A 23,820-nucleotide genomic window follows, 5' to 3' on the forward strand; every position below is an offset into this window, starting at 1 on the left:
CCTACCACCTTCTGCAGAGCGGGGTAAACTTATCAGGAGCCCATGGGCAGATGCCCTAGTCTTCATCTCCCACTGGGCCAACACCAAAAAGGGCTCCAGCAGCAGAGCTGAAGGAAGGTCTCCTCGTAAAAGAAAAGGGTGTCTGTGTGTGACAGGGGGAGGGTCTGTGGGAAATGGCTTTGATTTTGCTCAGAGAAGTCTCCCCTGACTTGTCGCTGTTATTTCCTCCCTGGAATGTCCCCCATGTCCAGAGGCAGCAAATGTCCAGCAGCAGCTCCATCACCCACTTCCTCCTCCTGGCATTCGCAGACACACGGGAGCTGCAGCTCTTGACCTTCTGGCTCTTCCTGGGCATCTACCTGGCTGCCCTCCTGGGAAACGGCCTCATCATCACCGCCATCGCCTGCGACCACCGCCTCCACACCCCCATGTACTTCTTCCTCCTCAACCTCTCTGTTTTTGACCTGGGCTCCATCTCCACCACTCTCACCAAAGCCATGGCCAATTGTCAGCGGGACACTCGGACAATCTCATTCTCAGGATGTGCTGCACAGGTGTTTTTTTTCTCTTTTTCTGTGCTACAGCAGAGTTTTCCCTTCTCACTGTCACGTCCTACGACCGCTACGTTGCCATCTGCCACCCCCTGCACTACGGGACCCTCCTGGGCAGCAGAGCGTGTGTCCACATGGCAGCAGCTGTCTGGGGCAGTGGGTTTCTCAATGCTGTGCTGCACACGGCCAATACATTTTCACTGCCCCTCTGCCAGGGCAATGCCCTGGACCAGTTCTTCTGTGAAATCCCCCACATCCTCAAGCTCTCCTGCTCAGATGCCCACCTCACCGAAGCTGACCTTCTAGTGGTTACTGCCTTTTTAGCGTTTGTTTGCTTTGTTTTCATTGTGCTGTCCTATGTGCAGATCTTCAGGGCGGTGCTGAGGATCCCCTCGGAGCAGGGGCGGCACAAAGCCTTTTCCACGTGCCTCGCTCACCTGGCCGTGGTCTCCCTATTTGTCAGCACTGGCATATTTGCCTGCCTAAAGCCCCCTTCTGTGTCCTCCCCAGTTCTAGATCTGGTGGTGGCAGTGCTGTACTCAATCGTTCCTCCAGCAGTGAACCCCCTCATCTACAGCATGAGGAACCAGGACATCATGGATGCCCTGAAGAAACTGATTCTAGCAGTATACTTCAGCAGCAATGAGTTGCCCACCTCTCTTCACCAGTGACTTTATATGTATCTCAGGCATTTTTTTCTTGTGGTCATTGTATCAGTTATAAACCTGTCTGTACACAAATAGTTGCTTTTGTCCCACTTCTTCAGAGGATGAACCCAGCCTGTCTTACCCAGAGACCTGTAATTGAGTCTATCACCACAGTGATAGTGGCTTCCTTTGTGGCATCTCTGCAATAAAAGGGGATTTCACCAGTACCGTGTGTGAAGCTTTGGCTTTTTTTCCCGAAAGTGGAGTGCAGAATACACTCAGGGAGCTGCAGGCTAAAAGGCCTTGGTGATGTGCTTGGGTGCTGAATGGCCTTGCGGGATGAGAGCATGGGGTGTCGTATATGGGAATGAGGACAGGACTGAGCCTTGACCTGTGAGTTCCCAGTGCCGCCGGAGATCCTGAACGGTCAAGAGGCACCTGCTTGGGACTGTCTCACATGTGGAAGGGCTACTAACAGACTCCTGTCCTTCAGGGAAGTATCAGGAGCCACCAGGAGAGCACAAGAAGTCTCCAGAGACACCATGTGCCTTCTGTTGGGTGCACAGTGGATGGAGTTTCACAATAAGGTAAAAGCAAAGGAAGGACAGACCAGTAAGGTCTAATGAGGGCTCTGCAATGTCAGGATAAGCAGCGGGGACACAGCAGGCATGAGGGAGACTGGGGAGTGATTCACCGCCTGCTGGCCCTCCTGTCACCCCCCGGGCTGTCACCCCCGCTCTCCCCTCCTCTCCGCAGCCAGCCAAGGCCACACAGCCTGGGGCAGATGCAGCGGGCTTTGCCCTGGGGCGCCCGGCTGCCCACAACGCGGGGCCAGCCAAGGCAGGGGACATCTTGGGGACGCTGAGTGGACCTTGGGGCAGGGACAGAGAGTTCAGCCAAAGAGACCAACGGCCACCTATGGTTATTGCCATAGACCAATGCACTTCCCAACGGTGGCACACCCACAGTCGCTTGAACTCTGCAGAGGAGGACGAAGGAAGCGGGAATGAACCGTTAGCGTGAGGAGGTTCCCCAGGACCGCATTTATTGCTCTCTCAATCACCACAGCTGCTGCTGCAACAGCCCTAGCGCATGAAATCCTGCCTTGAATGACGAGGTCTGGCTCTGCTGACTAATATGCTACAGCTTGCAGACGCTTCTGGGCACACTACTGATCTCTCAGCCTTCCTTCCTAGGAAAGATGCTGCAGCCCCTTAAATCAGCTTTGGGGCCCTTTGCTGGAATTCCTTTAGGAGGTCAAGAGCTTCCTCGCCCTGGGGAGCCCAGCACTGGACACAGCACTGCAGATGTGGCCTCACCAGTGCTGAGGAGAAGAGAAGGATCACCTCCCTCCAGCTGGAGACAACGCTTTTCCTAATGCAGCCCAGGAAGCTGTCGGCCTTTGCCGCAGCGGTGCATTGATTTTGGATGCTTGTGCAATGCCTCACACAACTGTGGCCTGGGCACTCATAGGAAATAGATACCTGATCATTTCCTTATAGTCAGTGTCAGTGTGTGTGCCTTCGGAAACCATGCAAGTGCCGACAAGCAGTCAGATTTGGGTGAGTTACGTGTACGTACAGTGAATATGAACTACAAATTCACACCCGTGCGAAGGCAGGATTTCAAAAGTTTCAAGCAAAGTCTTAACTGTCACCAATGCTGAGTTTATTTTTTTTAAACTAAGAATAACCTAGAGCTTCATTTCTAGTTGTAGTTTTCCTTAAAACCCATAAATCTCTCCTTCCTTTTCTCTCTTACTTATCTTCTGGGAAGAGAGTGATGATAAAATTGGGGTGGGATGCAGTTACAGGGACACGGACAGTGGTGCCACTGTAGGTGCCTGGGACCCTCTGCCCAGGCTCCAGCTGCAGCTTCCCAGGGGCTCTGGTCTCCAGCAGCTCCTCGGGGACAGCGGCCAGGCCCAGGCACGTGCTTCAGAGTCAGTATTCTCCCGTAAGATCCATATGAAGAGTTTTCAAGATGTGCAAGAGGAGAGCTATGGACCTTCCCCTCTCTTTGCATTGTCAGGACTCTCTCTCTCAGGCTCTGCATTTAATCTCCCTCACCTTTCACGCATTTCCACCTCTCCGAACTAAACTGACCATGTCTGAAGGCACCTTTCCAGCAGCGCATCTGCGCAGAAGCACTTGCGATTGCTCCCTAGGTTTCCCTTCCCTTTCCTCTTACACCACTCAGACACCTCTCCACAATCCCGGTGCTGCTTTGACCTTCAGGCAGTTAAAAGCTCCCCAATCTTTCAGTAGTCTCTTGAATTCTCTGTTTAGAAAACTCTTTAGTTGTGCGTATCTTTCCATTTGTTTTCTGGCAGAAACATTTCTTCCACGGTTATGCCTTGTGGGAGTTAAAGCTCATTGGTGGCCGCTTGTACGTGGCATACAGTTGAGGAGCGTGTTTTGGTTTAAGGGTAAATCTTATCAGTTTCATTCTGTTCGTTCAGAACTCGGAAGAATCCCTCTTTGCCTTTGTGCCGCCCGGTCTCTAAGGAAAGCAGTGGGCGCTGGTGCAAAGGAGCTGTGACCTCCAGCTGCAGAGTGCGGTGGAGAAGGGTGATGGGAGGCAGAGGGAGGCGAGTCCCAGGGGGCTGAGGAGAGACATGGTGGGGTTGGGGAGGTGTGGAGCCAGGGTGTCCCTGCTGTGTCAGACCTCCGGGGACAGCTTCTCTGACCAGTCCCACCTCGGGGGGGCGGAGCCTCGTAAGCACAGACCCCGCCCCCTCTGCCCTTCCCCTCCCCAATCATGGTACTTCCACTGGGGGAGGGACCAAGCGTGGCCCCGCCCCCTTCTCCTCCTCCCCCCCTCCCCCATTCGGGTGGGGGTCATGGGGTGGGGTATGGGATTGGGGGGGTGGGGGGTAATTTTTGGAGGTGTATTTGGGTGGGGGATGGGTTTGGGGGGTGGGGGATGTACTTGCGGGGGGGTCACGGGTTTCCCTCCACGGGATTTTTTTTGCCCTGTTCCAAGACCCCTCCCCCTGCCCCCATCCTGGGCAGTCTGGAACGGCCAAATCCGTGTCCCGGGGGAGGAGAGGGGAGAGGGGGGGAAGGGCGGGGAGGGGGGAATGTGGGGCTGCTGAGGGGACGGGGAAAGGAAATAGTAAAATAAAGTAAAATAAATAGAATAGGATAGAATAAAATGAAGTATAATAGAAAAAAGTTAAAGTAAAATAAAGAATAAAATAACGTAAAATAAAATAACAAAGAAAAATAAAATACCATAAAATACGGTAAAAAAAATACAATAAAGAAAATAAAATAAAGAACAATAATGAATATAATAAAATAAAATAAAATAAAGCAAAACAATTAATATAATAAAGAAAAAGAAAAAAATAAGTAAAATAAAGTAAAATAAAGTAATGTAAAATAAAATTATACAAGAAAATAAGGTAAAAGAAAATAAAGTACAAGAAAATAAAGGAGAATAAAGTAAAATAATATAAAGTAAAAGAAAATAAAGTCAAATGTAAAATCAAATATAAAGTAAAATAAAGTGATAAAATAAAATAAAATAAAGAAAAATAAAATGAATAGAGCAAAATAAAATAACATAAAATAAAATACCATAAAGGAAAAAACAAAATAAACAAAAGAGATAAAATAATACAATAGGATGAGATACAATAACGCAGGAGCACCCGCCCCACTCGTGGCACTACTTTTATTCTCGGCCACTGCAGTGATTGGGGGGTTTGACAGGATGGACCTTCCAAGGTCCCCTCCCACCCAAACCAGTCTTTGGGTCCATGACTGGAAGTGTCTGAGGTCAGGTTGGATGGGGCTGCAACCAACCCCGTCTACTGGATCCCAAACCACCCAGAAATCCAATCCAAACTGTTCTTTGGGTCCGGTTGGAGGTGTTCAAGGTCAGGTTGGATGGGGCTGGGACCAACCTGGTCTACTGGAAGGTGTCCCAGCCGATGATGGGGAGGTTGGACTGGATGGACCTTCAAAGGTCCCCTTCAACACAAACCGTTCTGTGGGTCTATGACTGGAAGTGTCCAACGTAAGGCTGGATGAGACTGGGACCAACCTTCTCTACTGGTTCCCAAACCTTCCAGCCCAAAAATCCAACTCAACCAACCCAAACCTTCTATGAGTCTGATTGGAGGGGTTCAAGGTCAGATTGGACAGGGCTGGGACCAACCTGGTCTGTTGGAACCCAAACCACCCAAAAATCCAACTCAACCAATGCAAACCATTCTGTGGGTCTGAGTGGATGTATCCAAGGTCCGGTTGGATGGGGCGTTGAGTAACCTGCTCTACTGGAATATGCCCCTGCCGAAGACAGGGGAGGTTGGACGAGATGGACCTTCAAATGTCTCCTCCAAGCCAAACCAATCTGTGTGTCCATGACTGGAAGGTCCGAGGTCAGGTTGGACGGGGCTTGGAGCATCCTGAGCTGCTTGAAGCTCTCCCTGCTAATGGCCACCCCACCAGAGGTTGGCGGTTGCCGTGTCACCACGGTCAGTCAATCAGCGATGAACATGTCACCCTGATGTCACAAGAGGTGCGTGGCACACCCACTCAGGGGGTATAAAAGGGCCCACCGGGTGGTGGGTCCCACACTTTGGAGGAACGTCCATAAGATGACCTCCAACATGGCTGTCGCCACCAAGAACCGACCTGCCAGCGTGAGGCGGACCAAGATGGACTTCTGGGATGGGATGGAGCACACCTTCGCTATGTCCAGCGTCACCGCTGAAGGTACGGCCAACCGCAGCCACCTCTCCGGCAGCCAAGACTCAAGGGCTTGTCACCATTTCGGAGCCAGCCCTGACACTTGGCGTCTGCCACCGCGTCGCGGCTCAAGGGGGAGATGTTTGGGGTGGACCTGAGAGCTGGTGGAGATGGGGCCTGACCTGGTTCTTCTTTGTTTTTTCAGAGCGAACGGCCGTCTGGGATGCAGTGGCTGGCTACATTCAAGACCAACTCCTGCTCCACAAGGTGGTGCAACACCCGCGTCCTCCTCATGCACCATGAGGGGTGGTGGGATCCCCCTGGGGCGTGGCCTGCTCTCACCCTTCAACTCCTCAGAAAACAGGAATCTCACCCCAAAAGTCCCCACTGATGGCCAAACGGGGCCTGTGCAATGTTGGTGTCACTTCTGGTAGGGCTGATCCAGGTCGCTGGAGACCCCCCCGGGATGGCCTCGTCCTGGTTCTGCCCAAACTCCAGTGCTGGTTTTTTCTCCTGAGGAGGGGAAGGACTCAACATCTCCTCCCCAAAGTTCTCCCCACCGCCCAGCTCGTGCCTCCAAACGGTGGGAGAGGGCAGGATCCAGCCTCAAGCACCATCCCTGGATGGGGGAGGTCACCTCCAGATCTTCCCTCTAGCCAGTCCTCACCCTCCCACCCTTCTCATCCACTTGCAGGGCGTCCGAATTCCCACCCTTGGCTCCTTCGGTACTGTCCTCGAACGCGTCCAGGTCGGAGATGAAACCCTGACTATCCAGAAGCCGGTGTTCCACCTGGCCAGGAACCTTGCTGTTGTCCACAACCTGATGGACAACAAGGACTACCTGCCCGGTAAGATGGCTGACTGCACGGTCATCTTCTCTGAAGCAACTCCAAAGTCCAATAATTGAGTGGTTTTGAGTTTTTTTGGGGCAATGCAATGATTGTGACACACAAGCTGTAGGACACGGGCCACCGGGTGAGCGTCTCCATCCTTCTCCTGTGGTTCTTCCAGGCAACAAGGAGCTGGAGCCCCTCAAGTACTGCAAGGTGGCCGTGGCAGCCGCCGTGTCCCGGCAGAAAGTGGTGGACTGCATCCAAGGCACCACGACCCTCCTCTCGCACTGCCTGGGGAAGGGGCAGAATGTGGCCCTCATCCTGAGGGAGGTGGGGGTGCTCCTCATCGAAGGCACGAAAGTGCACGTGAAATTCTACCGCAGCTTCCTGGAGAGGCTGTCTGGGAAGGAGAACTTGGAGAAGGTTGTCTTCAAGGTAAGCATTTTGGTTTCTCTGTGGTGCGTGCGGTCCCACGGCAGTGTTCTGGCACTGCTTGTGTGGGGTCCCTCAGGACACGTTCAGCCACTCGGTCCAGGTGAGAGTTACGGTCCTGCCAACACTTGCTGCCTCAAGCTCCTCCGACACTTGAGTGCCTCAGCCATGTGGGGGATGTCCCACCGTTTTTGGCCTCTTCCAATGTGGGGTGCTTTAACCACGTGGAGGGATGTCCTGCCATCTTTGGCCTCCTCCAACACTGAGACCCTCAACCACATTGAGGATGTCCTGCTGTCTTTGGCATCCTCCAGTGTGCAGTGCTTCAACCACGTTGAGGATGTCCTGAATCTTTGTGTTCCTCCATTGCAGATCCCCCATCTGCTGGACATGATTGTGTCCCCAGTGGTACCCGTGGCCTCACTGAGCTTCTCCGGCCGTGTCATCCTCTTTCCCAAGTGAGTATGTTGGCGGCTGTAGCCGCTCTTTGATGCCAACGCCCAAGGTAGCATCTCTTCCTTGTGCCGCTGCGGGTGTCCTGGGGACACCAGGCGGCGACTCTTGATGATGTCCCCAGGCCGCAGTCACTCCCATAAGGCAGCTCTGAGGGGAAAGACAGAGGAATTTGGATGACATTTCTTCCCGTGGTGGCCTGGACTTCTTTGCTGGGCGACTCCATTTCCCAGGCCCGTCCTTGGGGATGGGATGTGGTAGACTTGGGAAGTCAATGGCCTTCATGGCAATGCCAAACTCTGCCTGCGGGCAAGTGGCCGCAGGAAGTGGCAAGTGCTGGTGGTGCCATGGGTCATATGGGTGTCTTCTCCTTCTTTCCAGGTTTGTGATGGAGTGTGTGCCCAAACACCCACCCAGGGCTCTCCTCAAGACCTCGAGACAAGTCCCTGGTGAGGATGTGCAGATGAGAAAAGACAGTTTGCCACCTCTCCAGCAAGGTGGGAAAGGTAAAGCAGCTCCCAGCTCTTCTCCATGGGACGGGCAGCCAACTTCTGCCATGTTGTGGGGAAATGGCCGACGCTGAGCGCCAAAAGGCTCCGACTTGTCCCAAAGCTTCAGGCCAACTCCTGAGGGCCTTTTGTCCTAACGATTTGTTGGTGTCACCAAAAGAGAGCCCCGGGGTGGGATGTGCCCAAGGGTACAGTGGGAGGATGGTGGGCCAAGGCCTTCTCCTCCCCCTCTTCCCCTCAGAAATGACACCTGTCCCCTCCCCGGCACCACCCGGCTCTTCCTTCCTGACCATCATCATGATGATGAAGTCGGAAAACCACATTGGAAATGGTGCTGGTGTTGGGGAGGACACGATGGGGCTGCTAGAGGAGCAGAATGTCCAACCCTCAGACATTTTGGGAAGAGGCCTGAGCACTCCCTGCGTGTCCCTGGGTGGTCTGGCAGCGTCACAGCGACGCTCTTCTGAGGAGGTGTCTTCTTTCTGGTTCCAGTGGGGTTTCCCGGTTTTCCCTTTCCTGCTGCTCCGAGCCCGACTCAAAGCAAAACACCGCAGTTTGGGGAAATCTTGGAGCTGCAGAAGAAGAGGACAAGGTCTCTGGCCAGGTGAGGCTGAAGGCTCAGGGTGGGCGGCCACACGGGGCCATTTTACCCGGAGAGGTGGGAGACGCTCCATCCCTGGAGACATTCCAGGCCAGGTTGGATGGGGCTTTGAGCAACCTGATCTGGTTGAAGACCTCCCTGCTCATGGCAGGGGTGTTGGACTAGATGGACCTTCAAAGGTCCCTTCCCACCCAAACCATTCCATCAGCCTGACTGGAGGTGTTCAAGGTCAGGTTGGATGGGGCTGGAACCAACCTGGTCTACTGGAAGGTGGCCCTGCCGATGACAGCGGGGGGCGTTGGACTAGATGAACCTCTAAATGTCCCTTCCAACCCAAACCATTCCATGATTTTCTGACCCAGCAAGAGCCCGTTCCCCAGCCCTGAACGCTCCTTGGTCATCACCACCCAAGAGTGGTGAAGGCAGCACCTGGAGGGGTGGGATGTGGCTGCTGGGAACACCCCCATTTCACAGGGCTGGATCTTCTCCAGCTCTTCAGGAGAGCCCCAGCGTGGTCTAGGGACAATGGGACAGCTGTGTGTCAGATGAGGGTCCCGGCACAGGGGGTTTCCTCAGCCAACCTGCTGCTGGCTACATGAGGAGGCACGTGGCTCATGGGGAGGGGCAGAAAGCAGCCCCAAACCCATTGTGTCCTCAGGTAGACCTCTCCCTTTGTGTCCTTCCAGGCGGCGGTTGGTGGTCCCAAGGGTCTCCTCCGACACAAACCAACCCATGACCAGCCAACCCAAGGGCAAAGCAATGCCCAAAAGAAAACATAGACGCAGAGCCAAGAGATGGCAGCCAACCCTCAGTCCTATAGAGGAGGAAGAGGAGGAGAAGGAGGAAGAGAAGAAGGAAGAGAAGGAGGAGAAAGAGGAAGAGAAGAAGAACGAGTAGGAGAAGGAGGAGAAAGAGGAAGAGAAGGAGGAAGAGAAGGAGAAGGAGGAAGAGAAGGAGTAGTGGAGAAAATCCTCACCGAACGCACAGTGCTGAAGGCGGTGAAGGCCGAGTCCTCCCATCCTCACGAAGCCTCGGCCTTCATAACGTCTGTAATAGCCGTATTATCGGCAACGAGTTCTGAGGTCAGCCTGCTCAAGGAGCCCGCCTACGGGGCCCTCCAACGGCCACCACCGAGCCGAGGCAGCAAAACCAGCAAAGCTGTCCCTCCATGGAGAGTTCAGAGAAGACTTTAAAGGACAGTCCTGTGAAGAGTCCCTGGAAGGATCCCCTGAAGAGTCCTCCAGAGAGTTCCCTGCTGAGAACCCTCTGTCACCCGCTGCCAAGAACCCTGGCCAGACCCCCGGCTGTCCCCCAGCATCGGCCACCCCGCATGGCCCAACTGTTGGAGGAGCTGCTGAGGAGGCAGTCCCAGGAGGTTTTGACCCGCTCGCTGCTGCCACCAGCCGTTGTCTCCTGCCAGGCTGTGCCTAGATCGGGAGAGGCGGGTGGCAAGCAGGCCAAGCGCCCCGCGCCACACGGCACCCCCAGGACGCAAGAGACCTCCCCGTGGGACAACATCCCACCCAAGAAGAGGAAGATGGTGGTGTGCTAGGTGGAAAAACACTCCAAACCCCTGTGGGAGGGAACGCCGGAGCGGGACGGTGCCGCAGTGGGCAGCAGCAGGCAGCACATGGGCAGCAACAAGCGGAGGGCATCTGATGGCAACACTATGGCCACCAAGCGACGCAGAAACCTGGTGGATGCTGGGGGGCAAAGTGCCCCACGCTCGCCCAGCCTCTCTTCATGGGCTGATAGAGAAGGCGTGGAGCACGCATCCCCACCGCATGCGACCCGCACCCACCCACTCCAGCCCCAGCCCCACTCTCCCACATCTCTCTCTCTTTCTTAATTCATTAAAGGTTTGATGTTTGGTTCACAGTGCGTCTGCCTGCGGTCATTCCTGCAGTGGGAGGCGCGGGGGTTAACGCAGCCCGTGCCGCATGTGTACATCTGACCCTCCACCTCTTCACCCCTGTATATGAGGAATCCCCCAAGGTTGTGGATGGAGACTGTCCTGGTTTGAGATAAAACAGAACCAATTTCGTTCAGTAACTTCGCTTCTTAGCGGGGCCTCTTCTAACTACTAAAATAACTGCATATTGTGCAGACAGTGTTCACTCTCTCAGAGAGATCAGACCAATGTTTATAGCTGATGCCCAGGCATGGGATGCAGAGAGGCTCCTGCTTATACTTATTGCCATAACAGCCAAGGCCAACCAACTTTGTTATTTGCCCCGTCGGAGGGTCGGAAGCGGAAAAGCATAGTGGGGTCCCACCTGGAGGGAGGAGCGGACAGGACAGGTGACCCAAAACTCACCAACAGGGTATTCCATCCCATCTGCCTCATGCTCAGTAGAAAAGCTGAGGGATCAAAGGGTCACGGGCTCTTCCTTCAATGGCCGATGTCTGAGGAGGACTCTGTTTGTCTGCCTGTGATCCCAATCCTGACTCTGGATCCGGAATCCAGTTCCCGTCCGTCACTGAGTCCAGCCTGGGACTGCCCCAGTGCCAGCCGGTGACGTGATTGTCATCTCGGGAGCTTGATACGGTTTTGTATATATTTTTCATTATTTCTTTTTATTTTATTATTAATATTTCATTAAAGTAGCTTAGTTTCTTCTAAACTCGTAAGTCTCTTTTTCCTCCTCTGCCTCTCTCTTTGTACAGGGGTAGAGGGGAGCATCTGTCGGTCCCGTCTGGGGTCCCTCGGGTCCCCAGTGGTGGATTTGGCCTAAACCACGACATACCCAAAGAACACACAAGTTAAAAACCGCACATGAGGATAACTCATCACTTTCTTATTGAACCAACATTATATTGATTCTGAATAAATAGTCCATGTTTGTAATTTCTGCTTATAGCAACTACCTGAATTTCTGCAAAATCCGTTATTTAACACAAAGTCCTTCAAAACAGGTTTGTTCTTCAAAGAAACATTTATATTGCACCTGGTGAAAATCCGGGGGTGGGTGTAGGGCTCTCTGTCATTGCATCCATTTCAGCACTGGGGATTTAGGTGTTAATACCTGGGTGATGGCCTTTGGCTCCAGACCCCATCATGTCTCAGGGGATGGCCCAGTCGTACTGACTAGAGACCAAAAGCGGCGTGGTTTTGAGATGCTGCTCCTAGAGCCAGCTGTTAATGTCTGGAACTGGGTGAAACTGACCTTCAAATATTCAAATATTTTCAAATGTGACTTTGTTTTCCTCTAAAAAATTACGCAGAAACCCGTTAAGAAATAACCGGCAACTTGGCACTTACAGATGTCAGCTGGGATGTTGTTCATACCCAGGATACAAACCCAAGTGTCTATTTGTCACCATAATACTGTTATACCTGGACTACTGAATCACCTCCCCCGTTAATTAAAACCAAGAATTTTTAATCTGCTATGCCAGCAAGTTGAAGGCAAAGAAAGGAATTGTATTGGCATTTGAATAGGGTTGCGTATGATTTTTTTTAGCTGTCATTTTAGGGATCTTCCTAAGTGTCAGTGACATGAAAGATGAACTCGCAAACAGCAATTTAGGTTGCCAAGGTCCACAGAGTAAAAGTGTTGCTTTACTTGGGTATTTGCTAGATCAAATCCTTCTAGTAGTAAAAGTGGTGAGTAGGCAGGTGATGATGTAAGAGAAATGAAAAGTAGTGTGTGTGGTGGTGGGAGGCGGTTGGTAGGGCCACGAGTAGCAATATCTGTTGACAGAGCACAACATGTGAGATGGATGAGACCCCTCTCAGACAGATAACATCAGATTACAATGCTGTGTGTGCAGGTGTATTTCCAGTTCATCGTTTCGAATAAATTTTTCAGGCTTGAACACTGGATGCAGGCTATTGAAGTACAGTACTAGTGTACAAGGCAGCATAATATCTGAAAATCAGAGTATTTATGGAAAAAAAAAATTATAAGTTGGGATTTTTCCCTCAGTCCATTCTAAGAAGAGCTCTTGTCTACCAGGAGTCCTAGTAGACAGCCGGAACCTGGAACGGGGTAAGACTCCAGGGCAGGGAACCAAGACAGATGTCAGAAATCGGGGGAAGCCAAAGTGAGAGCAAGTCATCGAACCATAGAATAATATAATAGTTTAGGTTGGAAAGGACCTTAAAGATAATCCTGTTCCAAGTCCCCTGCCATGGGCAGGGACACCTCCCACTAGACCAGGTTGCTCAAAGCTCCATGCACCCTGGCCTTGAACACCTCCAGGGATGAGGCATCCACAACTTCTCTGGGCAACCTGGGCCAGTGCTCAGCAACCTCAGAGTGACAAATTTCTTCCTCATGTCTAATCTAAATCTCCCCTCTTCCAGTTTGAAGCCATTACCCCTCATCCTATCACTACATGCCCTTGTAAAAAGTCCCTCTCCAGCCTTCTTGTAGGCCCCCTTCAGATGCTGGAAAGCTGCTATAAGGTCTCCCCCGACCCTTCTCTTCTCCAGGCTGAACACCCCCAACTCTCTCAGCCTGTCTTCCCAGCAGAGGTGCTCTGATCATCTTCGTGGCCCTCCTCTGGACCCGCTCCAACAGGTCCATGTCCTTCTTATGTGGAGGCATCCAGAGCTGGACACAATAGTCCAGGTGGGGTCTCAGAAGAATGGAGTAGAGGGGCAGAATCCCCTCCCTCGCCCTGCTGGCCACGCTTCTTTTGATGCAGCCCAGGATATGGTTGGCCTTCTGGGCTGTGAGCACACATTGCCGGCTCATGTTGAGCTTCTCGTCAGTCACTCCAGTCATAGGAGCCATCCCACCACGTCTCTGTGATGCCAATGAGATCATAGACCTGGAGGTGTGCACACGTCTCTAACTCCTCTTGTTTACTCCCCACGCCATGTGCGTTTGCATAGAGGCACTTAAGCTGGGTCCCCGTTGAAGGTGACTTAGTGGCTGGAGTGGCTGCAGTTCCTTTGTGCTGTTCTCCAGGTGGCCTTCCTTTGAGGTGTTTACCTGTGTTTCCCCATTGGCTCCTCTTGCCTCAGGAGCCCCTGGCTCCTCTTCATAAGACTACGAGTGTGCTGCAGTATACCCAGCACATCTTGGAGCAAGAGGCTGAGGGCCCTCGCTCGCGCCCCATCCCTCATACCTTGGAGTGTCGTCCCTTGGCTTGTCACAGCCATCCTGATAACACCCTGCGAGTGTCCCTGCACTGGCCCAGCCTTTCCTGCACCAGAAAAGCTCCAGAAAGGCCCAGTTTGCTGCCAAAAAGGGGTTCCTCTGCGGCCCTGCCTGTACCAGCACTGCTCATTTCAGCGAGTCGGCATGGTGTGTCATAGATGGATGAAGAAGTGGACTAAACCAGAGTTGTTCCTGGGCCTTATCTCCAGAGCTGTGGACAGGTGTCACCAGAGAACTCCAGAGAGACCTCTAGTCAGAAGCAAACACCTTGAGTTCCTGAAATTCCCCCAGGAAAGGGTAGCCTGTCATATCTGGGCATGTTGAGCCTAACTAACCCCATGGCAAGGGGTTGTGTGCTCTTTCTGTGAGTGCCCATACTGCTTCCAGTGCAGTTTCCACTTCCCCCGTGTTGGCGCCAGGCAGCTGGTGCTGCCGTGCCCACCACATAGGCATGACATTGGGTCTGGTGTGAGTCAGAGACTGTGCCTAAGAGGCACTGCGGACAAGGGCATCCTGTAGAAGAGCAACGTCCAACAATCAGAAAGAGAAAATGGACGCAGGCCTTTTCCTTTTTACTGCAATATGGATGAATTCAAAGTTCGTGTGCTGCACAATAACATTGCAAATACGAAAAGTGCATTGATTTGTTTTAATACTTAGAAATCTTGTCAAACGAATTCAAGTTTGATTTGGCTTACACTACCCAGGGCTAATAATATCCTATTCTGGACACTGACAAAGGCTCTATCAAGGTAAAGTGTTGTATCTTACTTTCTCTGGCATGAAATACAACAAATCTGATCTGCAGGAGTGTTATTGAAATGGGTTTGCTAGGATACGCATGCTGCTCCTAGGCAAGCAAGAGATGCGGAAGAATAACAGCAAGTGGAATAACAGAAAATGCCCACGCTTCATCTTATTTCTTTGATATTTTTAATATAATGCACAGAATCCTCATTGTATATAGAGCTGCAAATTGGTCAGCTTGAACAGTACAAATAGACTTACCATTTTTCATCATTTTTATTTTCAGTCCGTTGCATTTCCTGGCTCTCAGAAAATGCTATCCCTGTACTGGAATGGTTTTGCTGCAAATATTACGGGTAGATATAAATTCCTAAGGAAAAGAATATCTTTTCTGATTTTCTTCTAATTAAGTGGAAATTATTTTTGTGAACTTGATATTCTTTCTCAAAATCTACATTTTGTACTTAGTAAAGAGAATTCTGATTCAGAAAATTGATAGCAAAAGAACGTCTACAAGCCAAAAAAAGGTAATCTTAGCATTGCTAAATCCTCCAAAACTGATGCCATGAGGAGCGATACAGGCCTGCCTATTATTCAGCATGTTTAACGAGTTTCACAGGTGGGGTCCTGAACTCACTCACTTCAGCCCAGGTATTACTGATCGTGTGTTTCCCTCAGCTGTAAATATCTTAAAAGGTATTGGAAGAAAGAAGGTTTCTGCCTCAAATTAATCTATCCACCAGCTGGAAGAGACAGCCAGCCTTTTTAAAATAGCGTAGAATGGTCAAAGTGTTCCTCTTTTCAAAAGGCCTTATTCAGCACTGCCTCATCTGTCCAGTCAGAGGAGTGAGTGCCTGTGATTCTTCCTACTCTCTGTAGTTGGAAGATGCTCTCGGAAGAGAGCGTCTTTCCTACTTTCTTGTAGTTGGAAGACGTCAACCTCCGCAGAAGATTTTTCCTAAAAGGCACAATCTGTCTATTTAATGATTCCTTCAATATAATGATTTAAAAACTGTACCTGCTGGTCTGAACCTGGACTTGATATTCTAGTTCCCTCCAAATAAAATAATGTTCTTGTCTGCAGATGCCCCATTGCCACAGGGTGTACAAGAAGGGATTCTGCCTCCGGCCCATCATCAAGAATCACTCAGAAATCAAAAGAATATTTTACTACCCGTTCACCCTCCACTGATTATAATCCTCAACGACGAGGAGGATGAAGAGGATGATGAAGAGGAAGAGAACTGTAAAGAGTTTTTTTCTCTCTTTTACAAGGAAGCAGAATGGGTTTTTTGGACTCTTGCAGTGTATACATCACAACTGATGTATTATAATAACAATTACATTGTTAGAAAAGAGTTGTTGACAAGTTTTGGAAATAGCTTCCAGCTAATCCTCAAAATATTGGAACTGGTAGTCCCCAGATGTGAGTGAGGCAATGTTTTCTAACCCCTGTGAAATGCCTAGCTGTATATTTCAATGGTGGTACAATTCACTTCTTTTTCATTCAATGAAGTTTAAAATGTGATCCACTATTCAGATGATGTGATCCACCATTCAAAAATTCTCAAAATTTGGGGATGAAATCACAAATTCAGGAGGTACTTCTTTCCCGGGAAACAAACTTTGGAACAGGGGGTGTAGACACTCATCACTGAAGGTGAAGTCACAGGTTTGTTTACAAAAGATAGCCGAGTGACCTCAACTTAAATAATTTGTTTGACTGGTTTCCTAAACTCTGAAGGCAGTCTCATTTTATTGCAGAAAGTTACTCTTGAGTCTAGCGAAGAGAAACCAGACAAAACTCTTCACTAGATTAACTGCAGTGTCTATATGTATATATTTACATTATTATTTATTCCCTTTTTGTGAACTGTAGTTAAACCGTTGACTGTATCTCACTCAGAGATGAGAGATTCAGAGTGATGGAATGAATTGCACATTCCCAGAGTGTGAGAGAACAACCTACTCTCCTGCGTGCACCCTGCAAATGACGGTGCATTTTTTTTCCCTCTTGGGATATATTTAGCTGAGTATTACAAGATTCCGTACCGTCTCGAACACCAATCAACAAAAACTGTGTCTTCACCTCAGCAAAATGAGCTATTACCCTTGGAAGCGACCGGGCGAGACTTGCAGAAAGGCAAGTACTTTCCATCTTCTCAGACAATGTTTACCAGTTTTTAAATTACTGTTAGAGGAAGAAACTATGACATCATTTGCCCATCCTCCCTGCTTTTTGAACTTAGTGATGATGAAAGATAGCATATTACAAAGAGGATAGAAATACTTTTAATTTCCCCCCATATATATAGGGGATCAGGCCTAGTACCAGGGGATCAGGCCTAGTTACCAGGGGGTGAGGCCTAGTCAGCATGGGTTTATGGAAGGCAGGTCCTGCCAAACGAACCTCATCTCCTTCTATGACAAGATAACCAGAATCTTGGACGAGGGAAAGGCTGTTGGTATTGTATACCTGGACTTTCGAAAAGCATTCGATACTGTCCCCCATACAATTCTCGTGGAAAAACTGGCTTCGCGGGGCCTGGATGAGCATACGATCCGCTGGATCAAGCACTGGCTGACTGGAAGGTCCCAAAGAGTGGTGCTCAATGGATTTAAATCCAGCTGGCGGCCGGTCACAAGTGGTGTGCCTCAGGGCTCAGTGTTGGGACCATTTCTGTTTAACGTCTTTATTGATGATCTCGATAAGGACATAGGGTGTATCATCAGCACGTTTGCAGATGACACCACGTTAAGCAGGAGTGTTGATTCCCAGGAGGATAGGGAAGCTCTACAGAGAGACTTAGATAGATTGGATCATTGGGCCAACATCAATGGTATGAGTTTCAACAAGGGCAAGTGCCAGGTCCTGCACTTGGGCCACAATAACCCCGTGCAGCGCTACAGGCTTGGGGAGGTGTGGCTGGAAAGCTGCCGGGCAGAAAGAGACCTGGGGGTTCTAATTGACAAGGGGCTGAATATGAGCCGGCAGTGTGCCCAGGTGGCCAAGAAAGCCACCGGCATCCTGGCTGGTCTTAGAAATAGCGTGGCCAGCAGAAGTAGGGAGGTGATTGTGCCCCTGTACTCAGCACTGGTGAGGCCACACCTCGAGTATTGTGTCCAGTTTTGGGCACCTCAATACAAGAGAGATATCGAGGTGCTGGAGGGAGTGCAGAGGAGGGCAACGAAGCTGGTGAAGGGCCTAGCAAACAAATCATACGAAGAGCGGTTGAAGAAGCTGGGACTGTTTAGTTTGAGGAGGAGGAGGCTGAGGGGAGACCTCATCACTCTCTACAACTATTTGAAAGGACACTGTAGAGAGGTTGGTGCTGGTCTCTTCTCACAGGTAATTAATGACAGAACAAGAGGGAATGGCTTCAAGCTCCAACAGGGTAGAGTTAGACTGAACATTAGGAAAGAATTTTTCACAGCAAGAGTGGTCGGGCATTGGAATAGACTGCCCAGGGAGGCAGTTGAGTCACTATCCCTGGATGTGTTTAAGAGATGTTTAGATGTGGTGTTGGGGGATATGGTGTAGGGGAGAACTTTGTAGAGTAGGGTAGATGGTTGGACTCGATGATCCCAAGGGTTTCATCCAACCTAGACAAGTCTATGATTCTATGATTCAATGATTCTACATATATTGTCACACACATGGTGACTCCCTGCAACAATTGAGTGTAGATAGAAAAGGTGGAAATGGGCTGTTAACCCTTCGTGTACTTTCCTGAGATATACAACATACGTCTTTCATAGAGTTTTTCTTCATGATCAAGATTTGTGTGGTCTAAGTTTAGCCACCCTAAGGTTAGGAATGTAGTTTAAATTTCTCATGTAGGCTCTCTGTTGGAAATGGAGAGATATAGGCACTCTTTTGGGGCTATTTATTGAATCATAAGACAGTGCCAAAGACAGGTGAGAGGACTCACTTTCCCAGAGGTGCTCCGTGCTCTCTGCTGGCTGTCTTGAGTGTCTACAGGATTAGATGCAGTGATACACCAAACTTTTATATTACTAAATGTAGATTAAATAAATACCCCCTTGAAGTGTCTTGTAAAAGGTAGTAACAAGAGAGTTCCGTTTTGTTTTGAATGTTGGGCTTTATCCAACATAATTAAGGTCAGAGGAAGACAAGCTAATAAATATTTACCTCCCTTAATATGTTTCTCCTTATTCTTGGCCAAGTGGCATGACTGAAGAAAATATAATTAGTTTATTCAATGAATCAGTAAGAATATAATTCCACTATAGGAGGGAGAGTTATGTTCTTAACATGACAAGACACCAGAGTAATCAGTAGATTAGGCATGAAGAATTGCCACTGACCTGCCACGTGTAATAAAAAAGATTATTATTGTTTGTTTTGTGTAAATGTGCGGGATAAAATCTTGATAATACTGAGTCGTTGTTGGGACGGACACAACACTGGACATCAAGTTGCAGCAATCCAATTTCTTTACTTAACAAGCAGTGCTTTTTTATAGTCTTTTACCCAGGTGCTTATCTATGCATATATTCAGCATTCTACTTTTGCCCGATACGCTCTCACATCACACACTGTTCATGCTCTGGTCAAAGCCAGGATGTTTGCCAACCCTTATCTTTTTACTTAGCTCTTCTAAGGACTCCCCAGTCTCTTCAAGGGTACACGGATATCTGCTCAAGGTCAATGTTAAACTCGCATTCTGATCCCTCGGACCAGCCAAGGTTTCCCACAGGATAGAATACCCTGTTGGTCAGTTTTGGGTCACCTGTCCTGTCCGCTCCTCCCTCCAGGTGGGACCCCACTATGCTTTTCCGCTTCCGACCCTCCGACGGGGCAAATAACAAAGTTGGTTGGCCGTGGGGGTTATAGCAATAAGTATAAGCAGGAGCCTCTCTGCATCCCATGCCTGGGCATCAGCTATAAACAATTGGTCTGATCTCTCTGAGAGAGTGAACACTGTCTGCACAATATGCAGTTATTTTAGTAGTTAGAAGAGGCCCCGCTAAGAAGCGAAGTTACTGAACGAAATTGGTTCTGTTTTATCTCAAACCAGGACAGTCTCCATCCACAACCTTGGGGGATTCCTCATATACAGGGGTGAAGAGGTGGAGGGTCAGATGTACACATGCGGCACGGGCTGCGTTAACCCCCGTGCCTCCCACTGCAGGAATGACCGCAGGCAGACGCACTGTGAACCAAACATCAAACCTTTAATGAATTAAGAAAGAGAGAGAGATGTGGGAGAGTGGGGCTGGGGCTGGAGTGGGTGGGTGCGGGTCGCATGCGGTGGGGATGCGTGCTCCACGCCTTCTCTATCAGCCCATGAAGAGAGGCTGGGGGAGCCTAGGGCACTTTGCCCCCCAGCATCCACCAGGTTTCTGCGTCGCTTGGTGGCCATGGTGTTGCCATCAGATGCCCTCCGCTTGTTGCTGCCCATGTGCTGCCTGCTGCTGCCCACTGCGGCACCGTCCCGCTCCGGCGTCCCCTCCCACAGGGGTTTGGAGTGTTTTTCCACCTAGCACACCACCATCTTCCTCTTCTTGGGTGGGATGTTGTCCCACGGGGAGGTCTCTTGCGTCCTGGGGGTGCCGTGTGGCGAGGGTGCTTGGCCTGCTTGCCACCCCCCTCTCCCGATCTAGGCACAGCCTGGCAGGAGACAACGGCTGGTGGCAGCAGCGAGCGGGTCAAAACCTCCTGGGACTGCCTCCTCAGCAGCTCCTCCAACAGTTGGGCCATGCGGGGTGGCCGATGCTGGGGGACAGCCGGGGGTCTGGCCAGGGTTCTTGGCAGCGGGTGACAGAGGGTTCTCAGCAGGGAACTCTCTGGAGGACTCTTCAGGGGATCCTTCCAGGGACTCTTCACAGGACTGTCCTTTAAAGTCTTCTCTCAACTCTCCATGGAGGGACAGCTTTGCTGGTTTTGCTGCCTCGGCTCGGTGGTGGCCGTTGGAGGGCCCCGTAGGCAGGCTCCTTGAGCAGGCTGACCTCAGAACTCGTTGCCGATAATACGGCTATTACAGACGTTATGAAGGCCGAGGCTTCGCGGGGATGGGAGGACTCGGCCTTCACCGCCTTCAGCACTGTGCGTTCGGTGAGGATTTTCTCCCCTATTCCTTCTCCTTCTCTTCGTCCTCCTCCTTCTCTTCCTCCTTCTCTTCCTCTTTCTCCTCCTTCTTTTCCTCCCTCTCTTCCTCCTTCTCCTCCTCTTCCTCCTCTATCGGACTGAGGGTTGGCTGCCATCTCTTGGCTCTGCGTCCATGTTGTCTTTTGGGCATTGCTTTGCCCTTGGGTTGGCTGGTCATGGGTTGGTTTGTGTTGGAGGAGACCCTTGGGACCACCAACCGCCGCCTGGAAGGACACAAAGGAAGAGGTCTACCTGAGGACACAATGGGTTTGGGGCTGCTTTCTGCCCCTCCCCATGAGCCACGTGCCTCCTCATGTAGCCAGCAGCAGGTTGGCTGAGGAAACCCCCTGTGCCGGGACCCTCATCTGACACACAGCTGTCCCATTGTCCCTAGACCACGCTGGGGCTCTCCTGAAGAGCTGGAGAAGATCCAGCCCTGTGAAATGGGGGTGTTCCCAGCAGCCACATCCCACCCCTCCAGGTGCTGCCTTCACCACTCTTGGGTGGTGATGACCAAGGAGCGTTCAGGGCTGGGGAACGGGCTCTTGCTGGGTCAGAAAATCATGGAATGGTTTGGGTTGGAAGGGACATTTAGAGGTTCATCTAGTCCAACGCCCCCCGCTGTCATCGGCAGGGCCACCTTCCAGTAGACCAGGTTGGTTCCAGCCCCATCCAACCTGACCTTGAACACCTCCAGTCAGGCTGATGGAATGGTTTGGGTGGGAAGGGACCTTTGAAGGTCCATCTAGTCCAACACCCCTGCCATGAGCAGGGAGGTCTTCAACCAGATCAGGTTGCTCAAAGCCCCATCCAACCTGGCCTGGAATGTCTCCAGGGATGGAGCGTCTCCCACCTCTCCGGGTAAAATGGCCCCGTGCGGCCGCCCACCCTGAGCCTTCAGCCTCACCTGGCCAGAGACCTTGTCCTCTTCTTCTTCTGCAGCTCCAAGATTTCCCCGAACTGTGGTGTTTTGCTTTGAGTCGGGCTCGGAGCAGCAGGAAAGGGAAAACCGGGAAACCCCACTGGAACCAGAAAGAAGACACCTCCTCAGAAGAGCGTCGCTGTGACGCTGCCAGACCACCCAGGGACACGCAGGGGGTGCTCAGGCCCCTTCCCAAAATGTCTGAGGGTTGGACATTCTGCTCCTCTAGCAGCCCCATCGTGTCCTCCCCAACACCAGCACCATTTCCAATGTGGTTTTCCGACTTCATCATCATGATGATGGTCAGGAAGGAAGAGCCGGGTGGTGCCGGGGAGGGGACAGGTGTCATTTCTGAGGGGAAGAGGGGGAGGAGAAGGCCTTGGCCCACCATCCTCCCACTGTACCCTTGGGCACATCCCACCCCGGGGCTCTCTTTTGGTGACACCAACAAATCGTTAGGACAAAAGGCCCTCAGGAGTTGGCCTGAAGCTTTGGGACAAGTCGGAGCCTTTTGGCGCTCAGCGTCGGCCATTTCCCCACAACATGGCAGAAGTTGGCTGCCCGTCCCATGGAGAAGAGCTGGGAGCTGCTTTACCTTTCCCACCTTGCTGGAGAGGTGGCAAACTGTCTTTTCTCGTCTGCACATCCTCACCAGGGACTTGTCTCGAGGTCTTGAGGAGAGCCCTGGGTGGGTGTTTGGGCACACACTCCATCACAAACCTGGAAAGAAGGAGAAGACACCCATATGACCCATGGCACCACCAGCACTTGCCACTTCCTGCGGCCACTTGCCCGCAGGCAGAGTTTGGCATTGCCATGAAGGCCATTGACTTCCCAAGTCTACCACATCCCATCCCCAAGGACGGGCCTGGGAAATGGAGTCGCTCAGCAAAGAAGTCCAGGCCACCACGGGAAGAAATGTCATCCAAATTCCTCTGTCTTTCCCCTCAGAGCTGCCTTATGGGAGTGACTGCGGCCTGGGGACATCATCAAGAGTCGCCGCCTGGTGTCCCCAGGACACCCGCAGCGGCACAAGGAAGAGATGCTACCTTGGGCGTTGGCATCAAAGAGCGGCTACAGCCGCCAACGTACTCACTTGGGAAAGAGGATGACACGGCCGGAGAAGCTCAGTGAGGCCACGGGTACCACTGGGGACACAATCATGTCCAGCAGATGGGGGACCTGCAATGGAGGAACACAAAGATTCAGGACATCCTCAAGGTGGTTGAAGCACTGCACACTGGAGGATGCCAAAGACAGCAGGACATCCTCAATGTGGTTGAGGGTCTCAGTGTTAGAGGAGACCAAAGATGGCAGGACATCCCTCAACGTGGTTAAAGCACCCCACATTGGAAGAGGCCAAAAATGGTGGGACATCCCCCACATGGCTGAGGCACTCAAGTGTCGGAGGAGCTTGAGGCAGCAAGTGTTGGCAGGACCGTAACTCTCACCTGGACCGAGTGGCTGAACGTGTCCTGAGGGACCCCACACAAGCAGTGCCAGAACACTGCCGTGGGACCGCACGCACCACAGAGAAACCAAAATGCTTACCTTGAAGACAACCTTCTCCAAGTTCTCCTTCCCAGACAGCCTCTCCAGGAAGCTGCGGTAGAATTTCACGCGCACTTTCGTGCCTTCGATGAGGAGCACCCCCACCTCCCTCAGGATGAGGGCCACATTCTGCCCCTTCCCCAGGCAGTGCGAGAGGAGGGTCGTGGTGCCTTGGATGCAGTCCACCACTTTCTGCCGGGACACGGCGGCTGCCACGGCCACCTTGGAGTACTTGAGGGGCTCCATCTCCTTGTTGCCTGGAAGAACCACAGGAGAAGGATGGAGAGGCTCACCCGGTGGCCCGTGTCCTACAGCTTGTGCGTCACAATCATTGCATTGCCCCAAAAAAACTCAAAACCACTCAATTATTGGACTTTGGAGTTGCTTCAGAGAAGATGACTGTGCAGTCAGCCATCTTACCGGGCAGGTAGTCCTTGTTGTCCATCAGGTTGTGGACAACAGCAAGGTTCCTGGCCAGGTGGAACACCGGCTTCTGGATAGTCACGGTTTCATCTCCGACCTGGACGCGTTCGAGGACAGTACCGAAGGAGCCAAGGGTGGGAATTCGGACGCCCTGCAAGTGGACGAGAAGGGTGGGAGGGTAAGGACTGGCTAGAGAGAAGATCTGGAGGTGACCTCCCCCGTCCAGGG

The 23,820-nt window shown here is 51.4% G+C and overlaps 1 pseudogene across 1 annotated transcript; it reads left to right on the plus strand.

The window, feature by feature from the left end:
* Positions 1-260: 260 nt before the first annotated feature.
* On the plus strand, positions 261-23,785 carry LOC309684508 (olfactory receptor 14J1-like; annotated as a pseudogene). The gene is made up of 2 exons: positions 261-1,177; positions 23,762-23,785. The product of its transcript is annotated as an olfactory receptor 14J1-like (transcript).
* Positions 23,786-23,820: the final 35 nt, after the last annotated feature.

This window comes from Vanellus vanellus (genome assembly GCF_965231255.1).
Source record: "Vanellus vanellus genome assembly, contig: HAP1_SCAFFOLD_105, whole genome shotgun sequence".
Lineage (NCBI taxonomy): Eukaryota > Metazoa > Chordata > Aves > Charadriiformes > Charadriidae > Vanellus > Vanellus vanellus.